General features: G+C 32.0%; 1 pseudogene across 1 annotated transcript in view; it reads left to right on the forward strand.

The window, feature by feature from the left end:
• The first annotated feature begins 3,864 nt into the window (after positions 1-3,864).
• The window catches only part of LOC143240926 (transcriptional activator protein Pur-alpha-like), a 93,829-nt pseudogene continuing 75,289 nt past the window's right edge, over positions 3,865-22,404 (forward strand). Inside the window, exons 1-2 of the transcript XR_013022049.1 lie at positions 3,865-3,938; positions 17,928-18,082. The product of XR_013022049.1 is annotated as a transcriptional activator protein Pur-alpha-like (transcript). The remainder of the gene's footprint in view (positions 3,939-17,927; positions 18,083-22,404) is intronic.

The following is a 22,404-nucleotide window of genomic DNA, read 5'->3' on the forward strand; positions in this document are numbered from 1 at the left end:
TGGACAATTGAAGATTGAAAAAATGTCACCTGCTCTGAAGAATCTCAATTTCTGCTGTGACATGTAGATGGCAGGGTCAATATTTGACATAAACAGCATGAATCCATCTTTCCTTGTGTCAGTGGTACAGGAAATGTTTTCTTGGCATATGTTAGGCCCTTTAATACCAACTGAGCATCATTTGAATGCCACAGCATACCTGAGCATTGTTGCTTATCATGTACTTCCCTTTACAGCCACAGTCTACTTTCAGCAGGTAATGCACAGTGTAACAAAGCACACATTATCTCAAGCTGGTTCCATAAACATGACAGTGAATTCAGTGTACGCAAATGGTCTGCACAGTCCCCAGATCTTAATCCAATAAAACACATTTGGGATGAGGTGGAACAAGAGGTTTGTAGCATGAATGTATGGCTAACAAATGTGCAAGAACTGTGTGATGCTATTGAGTCAGCATGGACCAAAATCCCTGAGAAATGTTTCCATTACCTTGTTGAATCTATGAATTCAGACTGTTGTGGAGGCAAATGGGAATCCTACCTAATAAAGTGGCCACTGAGTACGTGTGTGTATATATATGTGTGTAAGAATATATACTGTTATTTAAACATCTTCATTGAGGCTATTTAAAAAATATTTTGTGTACATATATTCATGTATTTCTTTTGGTATTAGTTTTTATTATTAAAAGTTAGAAATTGTTAACAGAATAACTTGGAGCTACTTGTACTCTACAAAAATAAGTTAACTAAAAGTGTAAATGTTTACTCTTGGTTAGCACCAGAATTTATCAATTTTTGAAAAAAAAAATATATATATATATATATATATATATATCAATTTTCAAGCCTACCTTTTTTGAGAATACCAAGGTTATTTCAGTATCTGTGAACTACAGTTTATATCAGTAATTTTTATAAAAATTTTGAGCTCAATACATTGAATCATTCTGATGCAATGTGTTGCATAAAAGAGCACAATCCAAACATTTTTTGTGCAGTACTTCCTACAGAAAAATTCATTTATAGATGTTCACTTTTTCTAAATTTTTTTCAATGAGGTATACTATAATTAGTAATTACTAGTACAAACATCTGCTTGAAGGGCAGTATTTCTGCAAGTATGTACAATTCAAATGGTGTTATCCCACAATTATTACTTTGTATTTATTATAATTAAAAGCTGTAGCAATTAATCACTAAACTGACTAAATAATCCAAACCTTTTCTAAAGCACCAGGAACTTACTAGCATCAACAAGTTGAAAAGTTTTATTGACCATTTATTATTCAATGATGGAAATCAGAAAGAGCAGAGGAATTCTAACACTGAGTTCCAAGGCACCCCATTTGTGACAATAATCCAGTTTTATTGAACTCTATAACAGCTATCTGCTTTCTTTCATCCAATCAGTATTCTATCTAATGAGCCAATACATTCCCTACACTTTCAGAAACTAGCCTTTTATGTGGCACCTTGTCAAATCCACACCCTTATCCTCATGTTTTTAAGTAATTGCCTTTTCAATGAATGTCAGAAATTATAAGACAGGATTTTTTTTTTAAAAAAGTAAGTTGACTATTCAACAAAACTTGAATAATTTGTTAAATGACTTTGCAAGGTATAAAAACATTTTGAACCATTCATGCAAGACTAATATACTTGTAATTACTTTGATCATTTTTATCATCTCCTTTGAAAAGAGGAGTAATATTAGCCAACATTCAGTCATCTAACATTCAAGAATTTGGAGAAAATAGTAGAAGGTGGCTCACATATCCAATCCATAACCTCCTTTAAAATTCTTCAGAAATATTATCTGGTTCAGAAGCCTAATTATTATTTAAATATCCCAATTTTGCTTAACAAGCTCCAAAATAAGTTGATTATATTGTTCCATTTTGCTTTCATCTAAAAATTGTTCAGGATATAGAATATTGTATAAATGTTTGTTAGTAAAACTTGAATAATCAAGCCATTTCATACTAATTTTTAAGACTTCTTACATCTTCCCTCAGAGACCCTTCTAACATCTTAATGTCTTGTTTACCTTTAATTTATTTAATGAAATCCTTATTATTAATTTTTATATTTTCATGAAACGTTTTTCACATACCATTTTTGATTTACAATTTCCTCATTTGTCTTTATGTTCTGTAATTCTTCTCTAAATCTTCTTCTACTTAAAATAATTATTGTTGCATTCTTTCAAAAGTTTTTTCTTTATTTTGATCTAAATCTTATTATTCCATATATCCAGGTATGATAGAATATAAACTTAATTCAACAGTCAGTATATACAATTAAATCCTCTATAGTTATGATATCATTAACAGCTAGGTTCTTTATATCACTACAGTTTCATATTAATTTCATCAGTTTCATCTCGTCTGTAACAAGTTCCATCTAAAGAGCTTCTCTCTGTTAAAAAAAATATAAATAGATTAAACTTCCTTGCCATTAACTTTGTTATCTTCAACTAGAGCAGCATGTAATCCACATTTTTTATATAAAACAACTCTTCTGCCTCTCTTTAATACCATATTTCTATTAAATAATGTATAACCCTGTTTTTAAGAGACTTTTGTCATTAAAATTATATAAATTAACCAAGTTTAAGTTATTCCCATTACACCAAAATACTCTGTTCTATCATGTGCTAAAAAAGATTATATTTTATTACTTCTATTTATAACATTGCATTAATAACAGCTTAATCTACTCTTCAAAATACTTCTATAATATATTCCTGCACTATGTTTTTCTATATATCATATTTTTATCTATTTATTTTATTCTGGTCCTCACTGCTGTTTAGCCCTAATGTAAAGTTACCTTTGCAGTTCCTACTCTATATAAATGTAAAACATCTTTTCCAAGAAACACTCTTATTCCTTTGAACTGATCCTACAAATCCAACCACATGAACTATTCCTCCCAGCATTCAGCCTAAGTTACTTACTTGTATGATCATCTCCACGATTAAGTTTTTGTACTATCCATTACAGAATTACATTATTATACCCATTTTTTAAATGCTGTTATATATCCCTTGTACTTATCAGTTAGTTCCTGAGTTCACTGGAAAAATTTCATCACTTTCTGTATAACATTAGTTCATAAAAACTGAAAAAATTAATATATGTTCATTCGATTAAGTCAGGATCATTCTTCCCAAGGGACTAGCTGTGACTGTATTATTCTTTGATATTTTTATTGTAGCTAAAATTTAAAATATTACTCAAGTTATATTTCTTCTGAAGTGTATATTAAAATAATGCAATAGTTTGATGTGTAAATGATCTTTCATCATGTAATATCCAGTAGAAGAAATACATTAATGAAAATTAAGACTGTCATCTGAGTAATTTCATTTTTTGATCTGCTTTACAAAAGTATTGATGAGGATTGTATACCGGGAAAATGTTTGCTATTGGATGTAAATTTATATAGGAATGTGTTGCATAAGGTTGTTAAAACCTCTTGTATAGGAATGTGTTGCATAAGGTTGTTAAAACCTCTTCTTCAAATATTTCAAGTCAGATAAGCAGCCATTATTGTTGTAAAATTGAATGTGATTTAGAACTTAATGTTATGTATTTATATATCATATTTTATTATCATAAGTGGATGAAAGAAGACTACAACACTGAAGAATAAAAAAAACAGGTTATATTTTAACTTTCTAGACTTCAAGTTGTTTTGCAGTAACTCTATGTAATTTAAATTATGCCAATTTGCTTTCATATATATTGGAACTTCTTAATGTCATTCCAAAACATGGTGTATTTCTCCCTTCTTTTTCAGGAAGATGCTAGCTAGAAGTTTTTCATTATCATCATTCTGACTGGATATTAATTTTGTAGTCTAAAAAACACATAACCTCATAATGGAATGTAATTAGATGGTTACAGTTGGCCTGGTTCATGTTTGCAGGTGAGTTGATTGGTTGAATACAGATCTGTACATACACAATTTGTATCTTAACCTGGCTGGGAACTATATCTATAAATTGAATGGCCAGATTTGACATTTCCGAGCTGATGTTGTCACAAATAAAAACAAATGAATTGTTGGCAGAATATTTTGTGTGGGAAGGATATAACGTTTTCCGGTCTTGGCATTTTTTAACAAGACAACATAGGATTCCTCCAGTGTTAACTAGTACTGATTCATGTTTATTTAGGGTGTTGTGGTGCTGAGATTATACAAGTTTCCTTTCAGGTATTCCTTAAACTTTTCTTCATACTTGCAGTGTTTCGTTTGCAAGTGGAGCTAAAATATTTTTTTGGATTTACATTGTTTTTGGCCAAAACTTCACTAAAAATGATTGAGGCTTTAGTTCCTCTTCTAAACTAAAACACACAATTCCATAATCTACATTTGAGCTGCATTTTCATTGTTTTGTTTCTTTGCCTTCCAAGCATACAATTTACAGATTGTCTCTCTTCAAAAAACTATCCATCACACTGCATAATAATTAACTTTTATGTTTTTGCTACTAACAGTCCATTTGCTTGTTGTATAGTAAACTTCTCTTAGTAAGTGAGAGTTGTATTAAATTTCACAATAAAATAGGCAGTGGAGAGAAACTACTTTAAGAAGCTTAAGTTATATTTAAGTTGGTGTCACTTGAAGCACAATACTTATTTTAGTTACATGTATATATTGTAATTACATGTTGAACATTTTATAAGAACTGTTAGTGTTAGTATGATGTATATATCACAAAAACATGGGTTAATTTTTTAGCATTAAAGAGCTTAGAAATAACTAGTCAAATATTTTTAATTTTTTAAAACTAGTAACAATTGAAAATATCCTAATTGATGAATGTTGCTCATTAATTGCCCTTTGAAATGATCAACTTCAAATTTCTATTTTGTTTTTATAAATCAATTTATATTTATGAGTTTTTAGAATAAAGGAAAGAAATCTAGAATAAATAACAGAATAGTGTCTTGTAAATTTAAAGCAATCATAGGAGTAAGAGACATTCAAGATATGGAAATAATAAGTTGTCATAAATCATATTATTTTCATGTATTATTCCTTTTACAGAAAATGTGTAATACATATGAGCATGTTAACAGCTATTGCTATCATGAAAGTGAATGTGGTTTTAATTGGACTGTACTTGATTATTATAGTATGATTTTTTACATGCATGCCATTTGTGAACATAATTTTTAAATTAAAGTTTTTACTATGAGATTTAAATGAAAGATAACAGAATGCAATATTCACTGTATATAGAACTTATCTGTATGCTTTGTTTGGAACTAGATTGTATACCTAAAGCATGTAATATTAGCTTACTATCTGCTTAGTGTCATGAACAGATAAATACGAGTTGTCTAGCTTGCTTCCATGAGAGGTGGAAGATTTCCAGTTATTACTTGTGTGTGTGTGTGTGTGTGTATATATTAGAAAAAATTAATATTAATAAAGTCAAGTAAACAAAATCAAAAAGAAGAAATGCATTGAAAACAGCAAATCCAAACCTATGACTAATTATATTAGTTTGTTAAAACCTGAAAACAAGCCAAAACAAAAATAAATTAAACAAAATATGTTGCACTACTTGAAAAGATCCTCCAGAGTACAGTCTATAACATGAGATATAAAATGTGCCTTAGGTTTTGGAAGTGACTACGAAAGTAGGATGCATAATGTCGTGGGAATACACCATCTTTCAGTCTTAACCTCCATTCACTAGTCTCACATAAAGAAATAAAATAAAGGTGTAGCAATAGATATATAAATAGAAATTAGGAGAGTGAATTGTGGGTGTTCAAGCCCACAACATCCCATATCTATATCACCATTCACTGCCTGCAAACAGTTTGGTTTTTAGATTATAACGAACTAATATTAATATATACACAGGTGTGTATTATCAGTCATATGTAACATTTACTAAATATTCAAAAGTAGTACAAAGTGTTACCAGTTTAATACATTTGTTTTAATGTACGTTTTTCATTATTTCTGTGTGGTTCCACAAGGCTTAACATGTATTGTGATATATAGATGAGTATTGTCTTTAAAAAAAATCAAGTTTGCTCATAATCTATGGGGCAAAACCAAAGTTACTTTGATCCATATCCATCCACTTAGAGACCTACAAATCCTTTCCAATTATGCAGTAATATTTATCCAAGTTGTGTTGCATGATTTAAAATACCACACATATCCCAGTGTTACATGTTATTACAAAATGTAATACATTTGGTCTCCTCATATGCAATTAACATTACAATAAGTTGTTAACTGAAGAGTAGAATTAAATCTGCCAAAACAACAGAAACTAACTAAACTATACAATAAAAATAATTAATAATTTAAACCTTATGGTGCTTTAAATAAATATGTATACATGCATACATATATCTGCAAATTACGTGACAAAAATGTCTCATTTAAACTACTATTATTGTAATTATTTTTGCATGGATGACATTTCAAAAATATGATTTGGGTAGTGGATGTTCTGCTCTGTCATAGGGTTATTCTCACTTTCTATCACAACTTTTGTTTGGTATTTTTATATATTGTTCACTTGCATATGGTTACTTATGAATAAAAGTCTGATTATATCTGTATATTAAGAATGTGTGTGACATATATATTTGAAGTTGATCCATGATTATTAAAAAAATCTGAAAGACTGGAAAGTCTATGAAATAGAATATATTCCAAATTAATAATTATAACTTAATGCTTAATAATTCTAAAATTTAGATCTACATATTACTGACTTTAGTTAACATGTTTGCATTGTAGTATGTGATTGAATTTTCTCTGTAAGTTTGGTCTGAGGATGTTGGTAGATAAATACGACCATTTATAATCCTGTTGAACTTGAATCCATTAGGCCATGTGGCATCAAGGTCATAGCTGTAGAAAAAATGTTTTATAATTTCTAGAAAAAGATTAGTGACACTGTTAAAACAATAAACAGAGTTCAAGTGTTCTCAGAGTTTTATCAGCTTCTAAACTCGAATTCAATTGCATTTGATTATCTGGCTATACAGATATGTAAGATGTATATACATGTACACATATGGGAATTATTCAGTTTATTACCTTCGTGAATTATTGACTGAAATAAATATTTCTTTATTCATCATTTTAAGACTGGTAGTCTTCCCTACCACATTAATTGTGTCAATTACCCTTGTACACTTTAATGTATATTTATAAAATGGACTTGCCTTCTTGAATATTTGTTTTAACACATTGTTTTTTAGTTACTTATGTGTGGTTCTCTAGTGCTCAACATACATTGTCCTTGTTTTCATTAAGAGCTTATGGTTATTGTTCCTCTAAGACGATTCTTGCTTTTAAGATGTTAATTTTAATCATTACCTATAAAGCAAAAACTTCAGTTACACAAAACTAAATTTTTTATCACTATCCACATATTTATCTGCAATTCTTGTTTAATAATTTATCCCACTTGTGTTGTGTGGTTCAAAATACCATAAAACTGTTAAACACTTCAATAATAAAGCAAAATTATGGATAGGAAATATCTAAAAGTACTGCCTATTTTATCTTTGTATTATGTTGCTGTGTATATACTTTTGTAGTAAAAGTCTAAAACATTTCTTAAAGGGATCAAGGACCAGTAAATATTGTATTTTACTCATCAGAAAAACTTTTTAATAACCTGTAAAAATACAAATATTCAGAGTAATAAACTTTTTTATGGATTTTATGTCACTTTTATATATTATTTTGTGCAGATTTTTGCTACTTTGCAGTAAAAATCATAGGGCAATTTATTATTCAACCTATCGTGTTTTGTTGCTTCAAAGTAGATGCAGAGACCCTGTATCAATAGGGCAACTACTTGCTACCTTGTAGCTGGTTTGATAACGCTTATCAAACCACCCGTTTAACCACACACTTTATGACAAGCTCAGAAGTTAACAGTTTACAATTAGGTAAAGTTTTTCTATATTCTTAATATGAGATTATACAAACTGATGAAACTGTTAACTATTTATTGTTCAGACTATAGCGTGCATTCACTATGTATCTCTGTGATATCAGGACAACTGAACATGATACAGGAAGTGATGTTGTATCTAGGTGCTTGATTATACTGTATGTTAGAATGAGTAATTTTACTGTTTATAAAACAGCCATACACATCAGCGTGTTTGTCAGTCAAAATATACCCTTGAAACAAACAAATTATTCAATAGAGGAATCGTTGAAACATTGGATTAACAACGCAGTAAATATGTAATATACTACAAAGCTAGTAATTACTATGTTTTACACACTTTACAAATACTTTCAGTTTTACTTAACAATCTTATAGTTCCCCTTCCTACCAGCGCAGCTTTCAGAATTGGAAAAAGTTGATTTAAGACATGGTGTAGTAGTTTCTAATTATTTCTACACTGAACCTCAGAGGCGCTGACACACGATGTCCGATATTTGCCAGTTCTATGTATCTTTTATGCACCTAGCGACATCTCTACTGGGCCCCATCAATTGTTAACCAAAAAGCCAAGGGTTCTGCCTAATTATATTCCAGGAAATGCAACATTCTCTAAGGACAGTTTTTACTTTTAAGCAGTGCAGTGATTAAAAGTTTTTTTTTTAAATATCTGGTCACAGTGCAGGCCATAAATTAAGGTTACGAATTCCTGATGTGGCCCATGGTCCCCTGTTTGCGATTACTTAGACATAGAGTGGTTAGGATTATGTGTACACACTCCTCGAATGTGTAAAATACCAGTGATGCAAGAACATCATATTTTATTAGCACTTATTGTTAGAAAAAAATGCGTAAGAAAAAATATGTTCTGTCAGAACTAATCTTAACCATGTCAATAACTTGTCATGAGAAACTTAATATATATATTTATATGCAAAAACGGCTCGTTTGGGCTGAGAAAACACTTTACATAGAAGAGCGAACAACGTTTCGACCTTCTTCGGTCATCGTCAGGTTCACAAAGAAAGAAAGAATTTTATATATATATATAAAATAACCAATCATACAAAAAGAGAGAACTAATACAGGTGAGGGTTAAAGTGCGCGAATTAAATAGAATATACAATGCATAGGAAAACGAATTTTTTAATCATTATACTGTCTCTTCATGAAGATTTTTCACCGACGTGGAGAAATATCTGGAAAGCTATAAAGAGCGTGCGAAAAATGTAAGTGATGCAACAACAATGAAAAGAAGCAAAGTAATGCCAGTGATTTAAGCCTAGAATGACTTTAGCACTCAATAGTTAGCAACTTTAAACACATAAATCGAAGTTAGGGAAGATGTCATTCGTCTTGTTGCTTTATTTGCGTTCATATAAATAGTAAACCTACTGTACGTCATCTCATTCACCCTACTTGAGTATATGTGTTTGTACATATTAACTCGCCGCTTTGAGCGCTGCGATTAGCCTAATATGGATCGTACAATTATAAAGATGGAATATAATCTTACCGAAATGAAATGTGGATTTTATCAAGAAACAGTTTTTGGTTAGTTGTTAGCATAGTAACAATATCCGTAAGCAACACTAACTTCATTAAACAGATGTAGAAATATTAAATACTCCTATATTTAACAAAATTATAAAGTGGAATAATTGTAACAGAAATTGAATTGTAGAAAGTTTGGACCATCAAAAACACCACGATTTATTAATTAGTTGTTGACAAGTTATATATGTGATGCTGTATTGGTGAGTATGTGTGTATTAACAAAATCCTAACCCAACGACGAAGAAAGAAAAAAGTGGAGCGTTCATTTGTAGATTTTGGTTTATTTATTTTTACCTAAATGTTACATTAATAACAGAAACGGTTGTGTGATTACAGTACTCAACTTAATTACATGTATTTTCAATTGTATTGTTTAGAAAGAAGTATTTCGAGTACATTACGTTGTCACTGATCAATTGGAAGAAGATTAACCATAATTGTTAATATGAGCAACTATCAAAACCAAGCAAAATTAGCGTGGATGTATCTGTAACTTACCAACATTAAAAGTAGGTTTCTTGAATTTTTCCCACACTAAACATAAATTAGTTATATATAGCTAGCTCTATATAAAACTCAAAATAAAGGGTAGTATTTTCAACATTTACTTCTTATTTTTATATATTTTTTAGGTAAGTTTATAATGTTAAGGGTATTTATTACCCAAGCTAGTCCCTTAACAAAATCGTTTTGAGTGTCATGAACTTGTGAATTTTTCCATGATAATAAACCAAAAATATTGTATTTACAGAAGTATTTTGTAGTCTTGTGCACTGTTCAAAATTCGAGAATGACGTGTATAATAAAACTCGCTTTGGGCAAACGATAAGTTTAAGGGCTTTCAATGCTAAGATTAAAAAGTTTAAATACTCAGTAACAAAAATTCATATTTCTAACACCCATTAATGAGACTGTTTTTTTCTGGCACGATTGAAAAAATATGTGGTACAATTTTAGTAAATAGGAAGAAAAAAATGCTGACGAGTCTTTTCTTGTTTGTTTGTCTAGAATTAAGCACAAAGCTACATAATGGGTTAACTGTGAGTATACCCAGGTATAGTCTGTAAGTGATGAGAGCAGTATATATATATATATACGTGGAAAACTCCTATAGGGCTTATGCAACAAGTTTGATTATTTTTACACTAATTGTGTCGTGTACTACCAGTGATACGCGTATCAGTGCTTGAGAATCTATATTCTATCTAATTTATCAGTGCTATATTCAGTAAGAATAGCACAAACAGTTCTTGTGTAGTTTAGCGCGAAATTCAAAACAAATAGACATGCGTTTTGGTTGACACAGTTAGTTTGGAAGCAACAGATATCAATACTACTATCACCTCTTTCAGAATCAGTGACACAGCAGTAACTTTAGGAGCTTGTTACGCTTTACGTACCAGCTGTGAGCTATCTGTGCCCAACGGAAAGTAAATAAAATCAGTAGTACACAAGACTGAAATCTCATGTAATATTTGACTTCAATACAAATACATTAATCTACCTCACACCTATCAATCAGTTAAAACCTTTTTTGATATATTTCTGTAAAATTCAGTAGATACTTAAAAATTCCATCCAGAAGTAAAGTTCTTTATTAACATTTAATTAATAGTTTATTTCCTGTATGGTAGTCCTCTTTGCACCTGTTTTGTTTTTTGGAATATTTTGTAATTTCTCTCGTAAAATATTTGTTTACTCGATTTTCTGAAATATCACAAAAATAATTTAATTCCAAGAATAGTGGTATTAGAGCTATCTGAAACACAATAACAATGATGCATTAATGGTAACACCTGACGTTAACAGTATGTATTTAAACAAAACCATATATAATGTTACTTAAAACCAAGGGATGGAAGTTGTTAGCAAAAAAAAACAACAAACGAAGTATGTCTTTAGAGTCGTTTGTCTATTTGCTGGGAGATATTTTGAGATATCTGCTCATCTGCTTAACACAAATATACAATTTCTAAATAGTTTCTTGGGCTAAACGTCTCCTGAAAGTAAAATTTTACCTTAGTATAATCGGTGTTGTAGTGCCAAATATTTGTCGGGCTTGTGACGTTACCATCGTGGTTTGGTTTGTTTTGAATTTCACGCAAAGCTACACGAAAGCTACCTGCGCTAGCTGTCCCTAATTTGGCAGTGAAAGACTAAAGGGAAGACAATAATCAGTGATGTCGAGAAAACCCACTTGTAGATAAATATATATGCAAAAACGGCTCGTTCGGGTTGGGAAAATATTTTACGTAGAAGAGCGAACAACGTTTCGACTTTCCTCGGTCATCGTCAGGTTCACAAAGAAAGAAAGAGGTAACTGACCGGAAGCTGACCACATGTTTGGAAGGGGTTGTGTAACTGAGTGTCGGAATGTAGAGGGCGGTGTTAGATGTTTGAATATATAATTTTATTTTATTATATTTAATATAGGTATAAAGGCGTCCCTTTATATTGGTTTATTTTGGGTTTAACTTGTTGTATAAGTAAGGCTTCTTTAATTTTGCGTTTGTTTATGTTTGTTTCTTTATTTAGTATTTGAGTGTTTTCTATGGTTATGTTATGTTTATTTGACTTGCAGTGTTCGAAAACGTGTGAAGGTGACTTTTTATGTTTTTTTTTTTAAATCTGGTTTCCATTTTTCTACTTGTTTATCCAATATAGAAGTCGTGGCAGTTATCACATTGTATTTTGTAAATAATGTTGGTGTGGTGTTTGTCAGTGTACTTTTTACATAGTATAGACCTCAGTTTTGTGCCTGGTTTTTGAATACGTTTAGTCATCACCACCCACTGCTGTTGGACTACTCTTTTACTAACGAACTGTGAAATTGATCACACATTATAACGCGCCTACGGCTGAAAGAGCAAGCATGTTTGATGGGATGGGAATTCGAACCCGTAACTCTCAGATTGCGAGTTTAACGCCCTAACCACCATTAGGGTAAAACATCATATTCAAAATCTAACTTTCGTTTTTATAAGGGAAATATATGAAGCATTTATTATTTTGAACTACTTGCATTCGTAATAATTGAATAAGCATATATTACCGATCAAAACTCACAGCTAAAAGTTATTTAAATTAAACAGTAGAGAAAAATCTGGGTACCACATAGAAATCCATAGCATTAAAACAACTTCTAAAACGCATATCTTGTTAATCTGCTTCTTACAGCATTAATAATTTTTTATAATGCTTTGCACACGAACACTTGAAAAAAGCGACCGTAGTTGTATATCATGTAAATAGTATGCCTTTTAAATTTGTTTTCGTTTTAAACACACGGTGTAAATGGCAAATGTAGTTCACTATTTTAACGCTTTGACATCTGCTATTGAGACAGAGCGGTAGTATACGGAAGATTACGAACAGCTAGAGTGTTCTCTGACTTTCTAAGGTTTTTGTTATAAAATGTATCTAATTTTGGGTGTAAAGTGAATAACCTACTTTTTATGTGCAGGATTTTAGTTCTTAAAGTGTCAAGACTTACTTCCAAATTCAGACGTCGGGGCGCCGCTCTGGTAGCACCTGGTTATCGTTATATATACATATGGTATGTTGGTACAAATTTAGATATACGTGAGTGTGTGTGTTTTAAAACCATAGAGTAGCAGCTATACAATATAAAGTTAAGAAAATTTGAGGTTAAAAGTATGTAGTTGTTGATTATGATTTAAGAGAGCTATATCGAATTAAAATATTGTGATGTGAATCGATCAGACCTTATGTGTGCAAGTTGGAACGTGTTTGCTTTAATAATTGCACATTATTCTGTGAAAGTTCATTTATACACACGAGTATAAGTGTGTGTGTGTGTGTAATGTTTAGCGTGTCAAGCTATAAATCTGAGGTTCCATGGTTCGCGTACCACTGCCCTACAACTATCCTTCCCCATCTTCAGGGTATGGGTAAGTTATATGGGTGGGTAAAATCTCACTGTTTTATTAGAGTAGCCCAAAAGTTTGCGCAGGTGCCTTTCCTTTCCGTTTATGTAAGATACTCTTTAATAAAATGAATGAATATTTTCTAGCAGTAATACTGATAGTGTGAAACAAGCCATAGTGGGAGAAAGTTGCCAATTTACAAGTCAACATAATTCAAACTATAGTTTTTTTTTTTTTATTTTTGCACAAAGCTGTTCAGGGTTTAACTATGCTAACCTTCTTCAATTTTTAATTGATAAACTAAAAGGAGAATAGGTTGTAAGCACCATCTACCTCTAACTCTTGACCTACTATTTACAAAATAATAGTTAGCTTGACATGTGATAACGCCCCCAAAACTGAATAGGCGAGTATGTTCGGTGATGAGATTCTTCCCATGTCCCATAGAGTTCCTTGTATCGTAAAAACCATAGATTATACATGGTAAAATACTGTAGTAGTTCCAAATGTTTTGTTGCAGGTTTCATTGTTCAAACAACTTCAGAAATACTCTTTCTTATTGTTGTCCCAGTTGCACCAGGCATTTGCCAGACGAGATGATCCAACGTACTGCATCTCCAAAGGCTTCAGCTGTAACCTTGATAAGGGACACCAAGAGCGGTCCAGAGACTACAGTAGCTAGAGAGTACTTGTCTTACTTCTACGTGTATTCATCTTCAAGAAATGCTCTCCTCATGGTACGAAGGCTTTCAGAGAAGACAATGGAAATGAAGTAAAATTTTTTCTTGAATTTATTTATTAAACTAAAGATTTTGATAGAGTAAAGCGTGTGTACTTAATGAAACTGCTGGAAGAACTCGAAACTGATGGTAAAGACATGAGAATTGTTAAACAAACTCCATTGGCACCAAACTGTAGCAGCGAAGAAAGGAAATTAATTAAATGATTTCATCTAAATTAGAATGTGAAGCAAGGCTGTGTCTTTTCATCTGATTTATTTCATGTGTACAGTGACAGTATCTTGAGGTAGATTGAGGATTTACCAGGACTGTTCATTGTTGGTCAAAATTTAAACAACTTGCATTATACCGATGACAGAAGAGAAACTACTAAAAAAGTGAAATAGAGTGAAAGTGGCAAGGAACATTTAAGTACCAACTGTAGGAAAACAGAATGTATGGTAATTAGAAAGAGGTGGATCATTCCTCTATACATTGTCAAAGTTTATAAGGAGCAGATAAAACAGGTCAATAAATTCAACTACCTGGGATGTTGGACAACATCAGGTGGAAGATGTGATCATGAAATAAAATGGAGAATAGGAATCCCAGAAGACATGTTTCTGAAGATAAAAAGATACTGACAAATAGTAAAAAACAAAAAGTAAAATTTATATGGGGAAGAAATTAAAGATTTTGAATTGTTATGTAATACCATTAGAATGTTGTACAATATAGCCAAATATGGAAAGGTCAATGGAAAGGAGAATTGAAAATTTGAGTTTTGGTGCTTAAGGCACATCTTGAAGGTATTTTGAACAAGTCTTACCACGATTAAAGATATTCTATCAAAAGTAGGTTACAGTAGAAAGCTACTGATTAACATTAAAAAGAGACAGTTGGAGTTTCTCAGGCAATTCATGGGGAAAGAAAAATTAAAAGTCTCTTCATAGCTAGATACGTTAAAGAAAGACAAAATTATGGAAGACAAAGGTTGACTTATATCAAGAGTATCTAAACGAATGAATGTATCGATACCATAAATTTAATTCGCCTCATGGATAAGAGATATATGGAAGACTGTGGTTAGCAACATCTTGTTTAGATATGGTACATTGAGAAAGAGAGACCTACAGATTGCGAATCAGATGCTCTAATTTACCAGGCTTCTAAAACAACGTGATTGGTGAATGTGTTTGTAAACAGTATGATCTAGTAAAGCAATCTCGTTTCTCTCGAAGTATATGGTATTTAAGTTTGTTTCAACGAAGCAGCTAGTTGTGAGTTGTTTTTTTTGAATTTCGCACAAAGCTACTCGAGGGCTATCTGTGCTAGCCGTCCCTAATTTAGCAGTGTAAGACTAGAGGGAAGGCAGCTAGTCATCACCACCCACCGCCAACTCTTGGGCTACTCTTTTACCAACGAATAGTGGGATTGACCGTCACATTATAACGCCCCCACGGCTGGGAGGGCGAGCATGTTTAGCGCGACTCGGGCGCGAACCCGCGACCCTCGGATTACGAGTCGCGCGCATTACGCGCTTGGCCATGCCGGGCCGCTAGTTGTGAGTATTGATATTAAGTTCCGACTTTATTAATAAATGAATATTTTATTCATACGTTAGTTGATGTGAACGTGTATTTATATATATATTAATCGAGTAATCTGTTAAAATCATTCGTACACGACGTATCATTTTAAGTGTTTTCATTTTCAAGTCTAAAAAATCTATAACATATATGAAAGCCCTCCGGTGAACCGTATCCAAATTCTTTGGTTTTAATATGGAATGTTGAAAATGATTTGCTTTTACTTTTGAGCTACAAAGCAACTTTCTTAACTGTAAATGTGTGTTTTTCAGGTTTAATTATTTCCTAAGCCCAACTTTTCAATCAGGTAACACGAAAGAGATTTCTTAACTTGAAATATAATTTACAAGTTTAATCACAGAGCTAAAGTATTACATTATTATAAGAATTAGACAGAGACTCAGGTAAATGAGAAAACGACTTTAAATATATGCCTTCTTTTCCGTTTGTGTTATCTACTTCTATCTTTCGGTTTCATGTTACACTGTATATGGTTCTGTGTAATTAACTAACGTTAGGTGTAAGAGTTTAGGCTTAAAGTATATCTTTCCATATAAAATGAAATAAAAAATATAAACAGTGACTAATCAACACCTATTCAGGGAAGTGGACAGATATGAAACCAAGTCGTTACGTTGTGGCTGGAATAAAATTGTTTAATTATTATATTAACGCATCGAAATGTGTAAGCAAATATGGCACAAAAGCTGTACTTAAGTGAACACGTATGCAAAAGTTACGGACACAAGCAAAGTATTTGGTAGCAGAAGATTACTGAAGAAAAGGGGTGATATAAAAAATAAACATATTTTAAAAGGGACTAGTTGATATTATTAATATTTTATTTCTTACTGTAGGTGTAAACATATACGTTATTCTAGTATAACATATACTGGTAAGCTTAAACGACAACAGCCTTAAACGACAAAATTGAAAAATAAACTGAAAATATATTCTTCAGGTACAGAATCATGAAAAACAACACTACAATATTCGCAGAATTGGCAAGGTTTATTAGTAGTGTAGGCCTGGCACACACACATATATGTGTATAATGTACATAGCTTAGAATACAAGACATAGAAAATAGCTAGGGGACTTATCTCGGTCACGCAACACGGCGCGAAGCTATACATTTAGAGTAATAAGTTTGACTGTCTAGTGACCATCAAATAAGATTTGAGCATATTCTGCAGAGATGTACATAATGAAATGAAAATAATAAGGTTCATGAAGACAGTGGCATAGCAGTGTTTCTGCGGACTCACACCGCTAAAAACCAGGTTTCGATACCCGTAATGGGCAGAGCACATATAGCTCATTGTGCAGCTTTGTGCTTAATTCCAAACAAACAAAAACAAAACACGAATGTAGTGAGCTAATCAAAAAAATAATAGGAAAGCAAATGAGATGGAAAACATAAAACTGACATACAAAGTAAAGAATAGAGTTAATTATATATAATTAATAAGAACGTTCGATGAAACGTAACTGATTTGTTGTTAAAAGGACATGAAGGGCTTTTTGCAGAATGGTCTATCTGTTTATGAATATATGAATACTACTTAAAGATGTTAAAAACAGTTCAAAGAGGAATTAATTGAGAAGTAATTTAAGAGCAAGTTGAGTCATGTGGCTGTATTCCTTCTAGAATGGACAAACAAACACGTACAGTTACATATTTGTTTCTTAGGTGTATGACTTTTTAAAAAAAGATTCCCTAAAGTGTTTCGCTTCTTTTTCGCCAAATCTTTTGACGTATTATAACATGGCAAAGATGATCACGTAGCTGAATGTTCATACATATATGTATATATACATATACATGTAATTGTACAGAGAAATACGAAGTAGAAGTAAGCATCTGTACGCTCTTGCGTATAAACCAATCTATATCTCATTAGATGACTCGTTCTCTTGGTTATCAGAAGCTTTTATAAAAAAAAAAATTAAATGAAAAGAAAATGTTATCAGGAGCCCAGCTGCAACTACGACAATAATTCTAAATAAAATTCCACAAAAATACAATTTTACAACTTCTACAGCTGTTCGTTCTACATCTACATATATATAATATAATATTTGTATGTAAATAGCATTTAATTATTTACTTCGTATGTATATCGACACAAGGACACGCCACGCACCTAGTAAAATAAATTTTTTCGACTTCCTACTTTTCGGTCTGAACACTAAAACTTGTTTATTTGCTGCAGTTCACTTGAGGGCGGTAGTGTCGAGCAGAAGAAGCGTAGAGGAAACTGCTCAGGTGTGATTAGAAAGGAGGTCGTCGTTGAGTGGTCAGGTCGGAACTGGATGGCTGACGGGTGGGAAGTAGGGAAGAAGGGTATGGCGGAGCCCGGAGAAAGAGGTAAGGCCCCTTAGAGATTTGCACTATATATTTGATAGATGCACAGCAGCTCTTTTGAGAAAACGAGCAGTGTACTAGGAAAATTCTTACGTGTTGACGGCTTCTCAAAACAGAATCATTAAGTGTACTTGTTGTATATACATAACAGTATGGGTTAAGCGATAGAACTTCCGCCAAGTGGCAGCGTCTCATTCTTTACTTTCCTTCTTGGATATCCAATTGATTTTGTAGTTTTCACTAGCTAATGTTAACTTTCTCTGATAAACTGTGTAATGATAAATTCATCAAATAAGTTTGTGTCAGAATTGCCTCTGATGTTACAGAGAAGGAAAATATGTTAGTGACTAAAATAAAATAAAAATTGATCAAAACTGAAACCTTTTGTCAGATAACAGAAACCATTTGAAGCGATTTTTTTTCGCCTTTTTTTCTGCCTGGTTATTATTTTTGTTGACATTAGTAGTATTAGAAAGTAAACTTTTCCGTACTGAGGAGTATAAAGTTTAATATTTAAATATAATTAACAATCACACATGGGAATTATTGTTGAATGGATACTAAATGTTTCTGTTGTGAAGACATACACACACAATAGTCTAAACATCTGCAGATTATAGCGCCCTGAAGCAACATAGACCTATCGATGACGTTCTCAGGTGTGTTAGCAAGTAAGAAATACACCGAAATATATCCAGCACTATACGGTCTAAATATATAAATAGACACAGCATTGATAACATAACCAATGTCTATTGACGTACATACCAGCACTATATGCTCTGAACAGACACTGTTAATATCATAGTATATATTCTCTAAGGAAACTATTGTATGCAAACTCCGTATGAATTTATACTTTGCATTTTATTGTAGAAGTATGTAGATCATGTAAATACATACCCGAACGATAGGGAGTTTCATGAAATATATGCCAGTTGAGAACAGTAAAACGTTATTAGTTTTTAACCTTATTAATAAAAGCAAGCAAACTGGGGTATTATAAAGGTTTCCTTTGCGATCTAACAATAATTTTTTTTTTGAGAGTTAATACCCTTGTAGCTACAGTCATCACAAAATGTTCGTACCAGACATACGAAATGTATCACAGTCATGACTCCTGTTAAAACCAGGTGCTTACGGTTCTATATATTGGAGAGTATATAACAAAACGTTTTGAAACGTTTTGTCTAGTTAAGATCATGTCACGCATTTGTATATAGTGTATAACTTAATATTTTGTACATCAGGATATTTTGTGAAAAGTTGTAAAGTGTTGCTGGGGTAATGTTTATCCGCATGTATTAAAACTGCTATATTCGAACAGTCTCAACTTAGTGGCGAACGTTTTACAAACACGAGTTTAAACAGTTATACAAGTGATAACCCTAATTTTGAACTGTTAAATTTGAAGATAGGCAAGTAGTCAATAGCACCCACCGCCAATTCTTGGGTTACTCTTGCGTTACCAAAACATGAGATTTGACCGTTACTATTATAGCGTATCCAAGTCACTAAAATAAGCGCATTTTTGCGGCAACTGTGACAAACCGGACATGCTAACTACTAAGCCACGCCCAATCCAGTTTCCTTTCGAGTAGAATTAAGAACATAGTCACATAGTGAACAGTTTGACTCTTGTCATGTGAAGAAAAAATATTAAACTTCGCAAGGTCTAAACCTGTTAAGGCAACTATTTGTTTTGTTTATTTTTACAAACTGTCACTTTTATAGGTGTTTGCAGGCTTAATTTCCTTTGAAAGTAAAGGTGACCGAAATGATTTAACTCACATTCTTTGGTATCACAATTACTGTCAATTAATTAGTAAATCATAGGACAGCGTACTGTTATTATTATAAGTGTAGTTTTCTCCGATTTTTGAAAATTAATTTATAAACCTTTAACTCTGAGCTATTTATTGTTATGTTTAGCTTTACTTGTAGCCCATTTTAATTTTTGATTTGTATTTGTCACAGATCTTTTAGATATCAGTTTTTTTCCCCCTTTGGTATTAAGCACAAAGCTACACAAAAGGGCTGTTTGTGCATTGCCCACCACGGGTATCGAAACTCGGTTTTTAGCGGCGTGTTCCCCAATGGCAGAATTTTTGAACTAAAACTGAGGGGCACAGGAATGAACTATTTGTTGGTAACAATATATTGAAGAAAAGAGAGTTTTGAGTAAAATTATTTTTGAACAACTTACCAGTCTACACAACCGTCACCTGTATATTTGGTATGGTAATATCATATATTATTTAAAATGTTTATTTTCTTCATACCGCCATTATTATTATGATATTAATTTAACTATTCTCTATTCTCATACGAGTCCTGTACATTGCAACATTTAGTCACACACTCGAAACCGTATGTTGTACGAATTATTTGATGTTTAGTTATAGTATACAAGCCGGTAATGCTTTCGCCTTTATGGAATGATTTGATAAAGTAAGAAAGAGAAAAATATATCATGTATTACAAAAAATTATATATTTATGTTAACATTACACGTTTATTTTCTGATCTACAATGTTATGTTATGGATGGTTTCTTATGGCCAAATAAACATTTTAAAGTGTTGGTTGGATGTCCTCGCTGTTATTTAAGACAGACAGACTGGTTCACACATTACACGTTATACTGATAAACACGTTTGTGTGGCTTTATTTTTGGAGTGAATATTTAATGTTATACATATATGAATGTGACAATTTATACATTGTCGCCCCAAACCACATAAATTTATATATATATATTAATTAAGAGTTATTCGTCTATATCTATATTCCACGTTTTATTTCTCTCATAATTTGTGGCAAATGTCTTGTAAGTTTTTATGTGTAAGTTCCCTATACACACACACAGATCATAAACTAAGAAAAATACTTTTATTTAAAACACAGAACAAATAACGTTTTAACCTCCTTAAGTCATCATCAAAAATTCATTCTTAACTTGTGTTGATGACATAAGGAGGTAGGGCCCGGCATGGCCAGGTGGGTTAAGGCGTTCGACTCGTAATCTGAGGGTGGCGGGTTCGCATCCTCGTCGCACCAAACATGCTCGCCCTTTCAGCCGTGGGGGCATTATAACGTGACGGTCAATCCCACTATTCGTTGGTAAAAGAGTAGCCCAAGAGTTGGCGGTGGGTGGTGATGACTAGCTGCCCTCCATCTAGTCTTACACTGCTAAATTAGGGACGGCTAGCGCAGATAGCCCTCTAGTAGCTTTGCGCGAAATTCAAAAACAAACAAACAATTATTTCAATTTGTTGGATGGTTTCGGAAATCAAGCAAACAGAAATATATTTACAGGTACAACTGAGAATTGTTTTGAAGATATAAATCAGTTGTTGTATAAATATCATGCATTTTTCATATTTAAATAATAATGATGATGTGCTTTTAATTGATATAATTATCTACTACGTACAGTTGGAAGACTTCGTTAACAGAAATGAGCGAGTTGTGTTTGTTTGTTTGGAATTAAATAAAAAGCTATACAATGAGCTATCTAGGATCTGCTGAATTATAATGGAGTTTTCATTCTTTAAATATAGCATTTTTATTGATTTTTTTATAAATGTGATACATATGTTAGCTTTCCCAATTTTTTACGATGTTAGAAATGAAGTAGTTGTATATAATTTTACAAGAATTGTACCTACATTTTTTTACCTTAAAATTTGTTATACTGTATTATTTTCTGTAATGCAGTCCCAAGCTGGTACAGCAATAAATCTACAGTTTTACAATGCTAAAATCAGGGGTTCGATTCTCTCGGTGGACACAGCAGATACCATAATGTGACTTTGCTGTAATGAAAACATTATTTAACGTAACTTTCATCAATAGTAATGGTTAGAATGTTTAATATATCACTTTTTTATTAATGTGCTTATATATATGGGATTTTGTTTTGCATTGTTAGCATGGTTTATGGAAATAGGAATAGCCTAATTTTCGTAAGCCTGCCGAAAATATCTTCAGAGTGAGGGTATTCAACGATAGAACAATGCATCCTAATCTTTATAAATAAGAATGTAAGAGAATTGTCTTTAATTAGCTATACATGTTATCAAATTAATTTTTAGTTTTGACATAGTTTACTATCATCTAAAAATAACATTAACTGGTGTACCTTTTTCTTTCTCCTGTTAGTCGTCCATCTTTTTTAACTGCTCTAAAGTATTTACTTCGAGATGAATTTCAATCAGACGTAATAGCGTATTGTCATATGATGTCTGTTGTTTTTTTCTTTGAGGGGGGATATTTACTTATTTATGTTGCATACATGTCAGCCGGTTTGGAAACTCGCGTTAC

The sequence above is a fragment of the Tachypleus tridentatus genome, chromosome 2 (assembly GCF_004210375.1).
Source record: "Tachypleus tridentatus isolate NWPU-2018 chromosome 2, ASM421037v1, whole genome shotgun sequence".
Taxonomy (NCBI): Eukaryota; Metazoa; Arthropoda; class Merostomata; order Xiphosura; family Limulidae; genus Tachypleus; species Tachypleus tridentatus.